Below are 6000 nucleotides of genomic sequence, written 5' to 3' on the forward strand. Positions count from 1 at the left end.
ATAAACAGTATATACGAAAAACTGGGATTGCCAACCTTCAAAGATGAGTTTCTGTACCTTGAAGAATATTGTGCAGTACTGAAACCCATTGCCGTAGCCCTTAATTTAATGCAAAATGAGAAGACGTGCTATTACAGCCAACTTTTGTCCACATTAATTTCCCTTAAAAACAGATTATATATTCTGTTACCTAGTAATCTACGCCATCTATTCCAAGTAACTCCAATCCTAATAAGTTCACTTTCATCAAGATTTAAAGTGATGTTTGATCTGATCCCAGAAGAAAATTGAGCTATTTTGGCAGCTTGCTCCACTCATCATTGAAGATGAGATGGCTACCTGACATTGCCTCACTAAATGATAAGAAGAGGACACAGAATATGTGTGTGAAATCAGCTAGCAGTTGTCTGCTACATCTTTGGTCAGTTCAGACGATGAAAATAATTTTTATGTTTTCAACTCACGTAAAACAGACTTTGAAAAGCAAAAACAAAAGAACTTGTCTGCTGTGGAGTATGAGCTCATACAATTCATCAATGGCAAAGGGACAACCCAGTGCACTCTAGAGAATTACCCAACAGTGAAACAAGCTTTTATAAATGTAATACAAGTTTGTGTTCCTCTACGCCTATAGAAAGACTGTTCTGTTTTGCAGGATTTATTCATTCACAAGCAAGGGGATCCTTATCTTATGAACATTTGAAGAACTGGTTGTTTTCAAAGGGAGCAGTAATTATTCATATGTAGCATAATTTCATTGCTGACTGGGAAAAGGAAGAAGTTCAGTTACAGTGTTTATATAAAACTTCGAGGTAAAAATACTTTTAATGTTAATAAAATATTTTAGATTTCCAGTAATATTCTTATTTCTTTAGGCGTATATATTTTATCGAGTATTTGAAATACAAATGTATTTTGAGTATTTGAAATACAAATGTATTTTGGTTAATTTTTTAAAAGTATTTTGTATTTGTATTGAAATACTTGGATGTCAGTATTTTGCCCAGCCCTGACTAAATGAATGAATGAATGAATGAATGAATGAATGAATGAAGTGTATATAAAAACTAATTTAGACCAATATCCAAAAAATGAAGATGTCCATTATACCAGGAAGAAAAATTATATTCACAAAACTCCTTTTAATACCACATTATATAAAAATATTTCTATTCAAATTGGTCTTAAAATGTATAAATACTGGCCTAGTTACCTGAAAGAAATATCTGGGTTAAACGAGCGTTGAGCGGATTCCGCCGATTTTGAAATAGACACCGACGCACTTAGGTTAGGTTAGGTTAGTTTAGGCTTTTATTATGCCGTCAAGATGAAGGTGAAATCGATTGAGTGTGATTTTTTGTTTTCTATGTTGGCAGTTCAAGTACGTCGGTGTCTATTCCAAAATCGGCGGAATCCACTCAACGCTCATTTCACCAATATCTGTGCTCCAAAAAAGGGTCTTATTCACTTTGTTATTACGCCACTGATTTATAGTGTTGACGAATTCTTGGAATTCTTCTGTTACAGGTCCTGACTTTAAGACATACTGCAAACGGGCCTTATACAAGAGGGCTAGTCCTCTTGCCCTTATAACCGAAATCGACCTGATCTGTAATTTTCTACAATTAAGTCCCAAGTTTTGTATATTTGTATTTGTGTTGCATTTTGGCTAATTATACTTATTACTTTAATGTATATTATGATATTAAAATTAATATCAATGTTACTTATGTCCCGCCCACTATAGAGACATAGACCAATTTTACACATATTAAGGCCGTGTCTCAAAGCTCAAGTCCACACTATACACTAATGACTAGCAACTAGGTGACTTGTAAACTACACACTAGGGAGCTTTGAACATGTATGCTTGAAACACGGCCTTCTTCATAGATTATTTTTCTAAAAACAATGACATCACGGTGCAGTACTAAATTAAGAAGGCAGTGTCCTAATGCAGTTTCATTACGAGTTATGTGGAAAATATAAGGGCTTAATATATTACAATAATGTTTAAAACATTGTACAGAAGGTACTAACAATGTCAGTGTTCAAAGTTAACGTGTTATTCTACACTATATTTACATTATTTCACTTCGAAAGCATTTTCAGATTTCATAACCCCAATTGCTGATGAGGTATCCATGTTTGTTTAGTGAACAAGTCAGCAATCAAACAAGTATTTTCGTTGACTAGCTACTACGGACTTGATTGCTATGCACTATGTAGCTTTGGATCGTAACTTCTGACGCCACATCCTGCTATTTAGTCAACAATCTAGTTCACTTCAGCTGAAAATGTAGCTTTGAGACACGGCCTTAGTATAACTTGTTGCTTCTTTGATAGGTTAGGTTTGGTTAGTTTAGGTTTTTGTTATAGCCTACCTTGCATATACGATTATAGCGCAACAATGGCAGTGATAAAAGTGAAATATTCGTTCAGTGGGCGTTGGATACTCTACATTCACCGAAATTTCCACCCTTATTCCTGTGCGAAATTGGCGACGCCGCTCTTTTATTTACGGTATGTATGACTCGACTAGAAACCAAGTAGGCCTATGTAAAAGCATGCTAAATTTTTTTTGGTAACGCAATTGTAAAGAAAAACTTCGATGATCAAGGACGTCCGTTTGGCAGAGCTTAAAAATGATAAAACTGCGCCTGACCACGTAAATAATTTCGAGTAAAACTGTCTCAAGCTACGCCTGACCAAGTCAATAATTTTGAGTCTATACCTAGTTAGACTATACTATGATTGAGGTTTTGGCTGATATGTACATCTATTATCAGGCAGTACACCTCACTTGACGATATGTGTCAACAATGTGAGGAAGAACAATTGTTTGTGTGCATCTGAAGTCTGACTAGTGTAATATGCAAGTCGGTGATGTATGCAATGGAGGGGGAAAGGAACTGGCCACCCTAACCTATTATCTCCTGGCCTAGTTACCTCATAAGTGGTGCCTTCTTGGTATCATTTGTGAGGTTGAGATCAGTCTTCGGACAGTTGACTAAACAACAACAACCTACTTATACCATGAACAACGTACAATAAGATATTTACTGAGTGGCGTGGAAGCTACTTTTGAATTAATTTCATAGATACTCACCGTGCTGCCTTCTTATACTGGTTCAGTTCTGAAGTGTTCAGTGTAGCATCTGGTGTCTTTTCATACTGCTTTGGCCAGAAACACGCTGCTTCTCGAGATTCAGCACCAAAATTTCTTGTAAGGAGGTAAACACAGAACATCCAGTACTTACGCCATATTTACACTACAACAAAGAGTATGAACATATAAATAATATAGAATACATACAAAGATGATAGTAATAACTTACGAGATTGTACACTGACATTCAAAGAGACCTGACTTTACTAATCGATAGTGTTCGATAGTATCATTTCTTTAGTTATTACTTCTATGAATAGATGGCGAAGTTAATGGTCAGTGTCATCAGTAGCACATAAATATACCCGCATTATAAAATTCAATTAAACAAAACATTAGATTTAGTGGGAAACCGCTGATAATGTCTATTATGAGATTAATTTATACTTAATCTACATCAACATTCTCCTAAATACATTTTTAACCGTCCCAATAATAGTGCCACTTATTGAGAACTAGCGAAATTATTTCAAAGTTTATTAAATTGTTTATATCCTTGGTTCTGACTTAATCCGTGGTTAGAAAGTTCGCTAATACGATCAGAAAATTCTCGGTCTTAGTCCCTATTTTACACTTGCTCCATGTCATTCGACTTTTAGCGCGGGCGCATGCGCAGTACGGATTTTGTTCCTCCCCTTTCGACATCTGCTGAGTAGAAGCTGTTTCTGTGCGACATTTCCGCAGGTGGGCCAGCCGAATTCACGCGACAGGAGCCGAACATGGTTCGGAAAAAGCAGTAGCAGACCATAGACTTACTATATAACGTAGCAGACAACTTTTAATCAGCTGTTTCTCTGTTTCCGCGCGCTTTGTAGCATCATGTCAGAGTGGAACAAAAACCAAGTAATGACATTAATCGAGCTTTACGAGCAATGTCCATCAGAAGTAAGGACTATCACAATAGAATTTGGAGGGAAAATGCACTGGAGTTATTTGTAAAAATTTGGATTCTCTTCGCCCAAATACTATTCCGTCTGACATCAAAACAAAAATAAAGAACATCAGGAGTCAATATCCAAGAGAGAGAAAAAAAATGAAAAGTCTAAAAGAGTGGAATGGATACAGACGATATATATTATATACTCGACAACTGGCCTCGAGTAGCAGACGAGAAATCTGCTAAGAGTGAATGGTGATACTTAGTCGACAGAAAGCGCTTGATGTTGCGCGACAAATAGCTAGTGTAAATAGGGACATATTGATAGCTAGTTGAACCACAGTCTAGTATATACAGTTACGAAGTTCAATACGTAGTAAATATGCAAACATTAGATAGTTGCTCACCACTAAGATCGCTAATATCGCCTCATTACAGACAATGCGAAATAGAACCGGCACAATCTATTGTTTCTAGCATCCTCAAAACACAAGCTTCGCGACTGTATTAGTAGACTGTGATTGAACTATTTCAAAGTTTGTCAATTTGTTATATCTTTCGTTCTGACATCCCGTGATTGGAAAGTTCGCTTACACGATCACAGTGGCGTTCAAAAATACCTGACCTCTACTAATCGATAGTGATCAATAATCTGTTAGAGTAAGTCTGGCTTCTTTAGTTATTACTTCCATGGATAGATGGCGAAGATGAGAGTCAGTATTGCCAGTAGTACAAAAATATACCCCAAGTGATAATCTTTGTACAGCGGGAGGACGACAAGAAGATGCAAAGAACAGAGATGAATGGCGATATATCGTGAATGAGGCTAAAAACCACTTAGGTTTTGAAATGCCCTAAATTGAATTGAATTTGAAATAATTATTCTCATAATTGACAGTATTAGCGATTTACTGTTAAACCTAGTGTTTTTTTAAATCGTTTAGAGCGGAATTCCATAATTCAGGTATATTTATGTACTATTGATAACATTATTATCTTCGCCATTTATTTATAGAAGTAATAACTTAAGACGCAAAACTTAAAGGAACAAATTATCGCTCACAATCGATTAGTATAGGATCAGGCATCTTTGAATGTCATTGTATTTACAGTGGCGGTTCTTGGTTGATGAGATATTTTTTTTTCAAAGTTGATGCATTTGTAATTTTGTATTGCCTGTGTCTATTACACTTATCATAAACCCTCTCCTTGCGCTCACGATCGACCACTTAAACTTACACATTGACCTGCACCCGCACACTATGATACGTTTTCAGAGAGTGAGACGTAGCGCATCCAGGAGCGCTATGTCCAGCCGAGGAGGGATGAGGAAGTAAGTTAGTTGCCATTCCAACTCAACTATAGTTATTGTCTATTCTTTGCTTTATAGACGTCCTATCCATCGAAGTCGATATTTTGACGTCTTTGTTATTCGCTATTAGAATATTATCTTAGTATGTTATGAACTGAGATTATATACAGAGTTTTATAATAAATTTCATTTTGCAGTTTATTACGTGGTTTTTAATTTCTACGCAGATACTGTGTTCTTGTCCTGAAACTATTGCTGCTCCATTTCACGGCCCATGGCGTTCAAAGATATGACCGCTACTAATCGATAGTCATTGTTCGTGTTAATGTGACTTCTTTAGTTCTTACTTGCACTAATAGATGACGAAGATAGAGGTCAGTGTCGCCAATAGTAACATAAAATTACCCGCAATATAGAATTTAAAATTTCATCCCTCTCTAAAGATTTTAAAAGCACTAGACTAGTGGGAAACCACTGACACTGTCAATTATGAGAATAATTTATACTTAATCTGCATTATAATTTTCCCCAACACTTTTTTACCCTTCCGAATAATATTGTCACCTATTGCGAACTAGAGGAACTACTTCAAAGTTTGTCAATTTGTTATATCGTTGGTTCTGACTTAACTCGTGGTTAGAA

The 6000-nt window shown here is 36.0% G+C and overlaps 1 long non-coding RNA gene across 2 annotated transcripts in view; it reads right to left on the minus strand.

Moving 5' to 3' along the window:
* Positions 1-3494, minus strand: part of LOC138712514 (uncharacterized) — a 316399-nt gene extending 312905 nt beyond the window's left edge. Inside the window, exons 1-2 of one of the 2 annotated variants that reach the window (XR_011335727.1) lie at positions 3339-3494; positions 3110-3223 (exon numbers count right to left, since the gene is read on the minus strand). This is a non-coding gene — a long non-coding RNA (uncharacterized lncRNA). Of the gene's footprint in view, positions 1-3109; positions 3299-3338 lie in introns of those variants that run through there. The other variant, XR_011335726.1, reaches the window with a different exon arrangement.
* Positions 3495-6000: the final 2506 nt, after the last annotated feature.

The sequence above is a fragment of the Periplaneta americana genome, chromosome 13 (genome assembly GCF_040183065.1).
Source record: "Periplaneta americana isolate PAMFEO1 chromosome 13, P.americana_PAMFEO1_priV1, whole genome shotgun sequence".
Lineage (NCBI taxonomy): Eukaryota > Metazoa > Arthropoda > Insecta > Blattodea > Blattidae > Periplaneta > Periplaneta americana.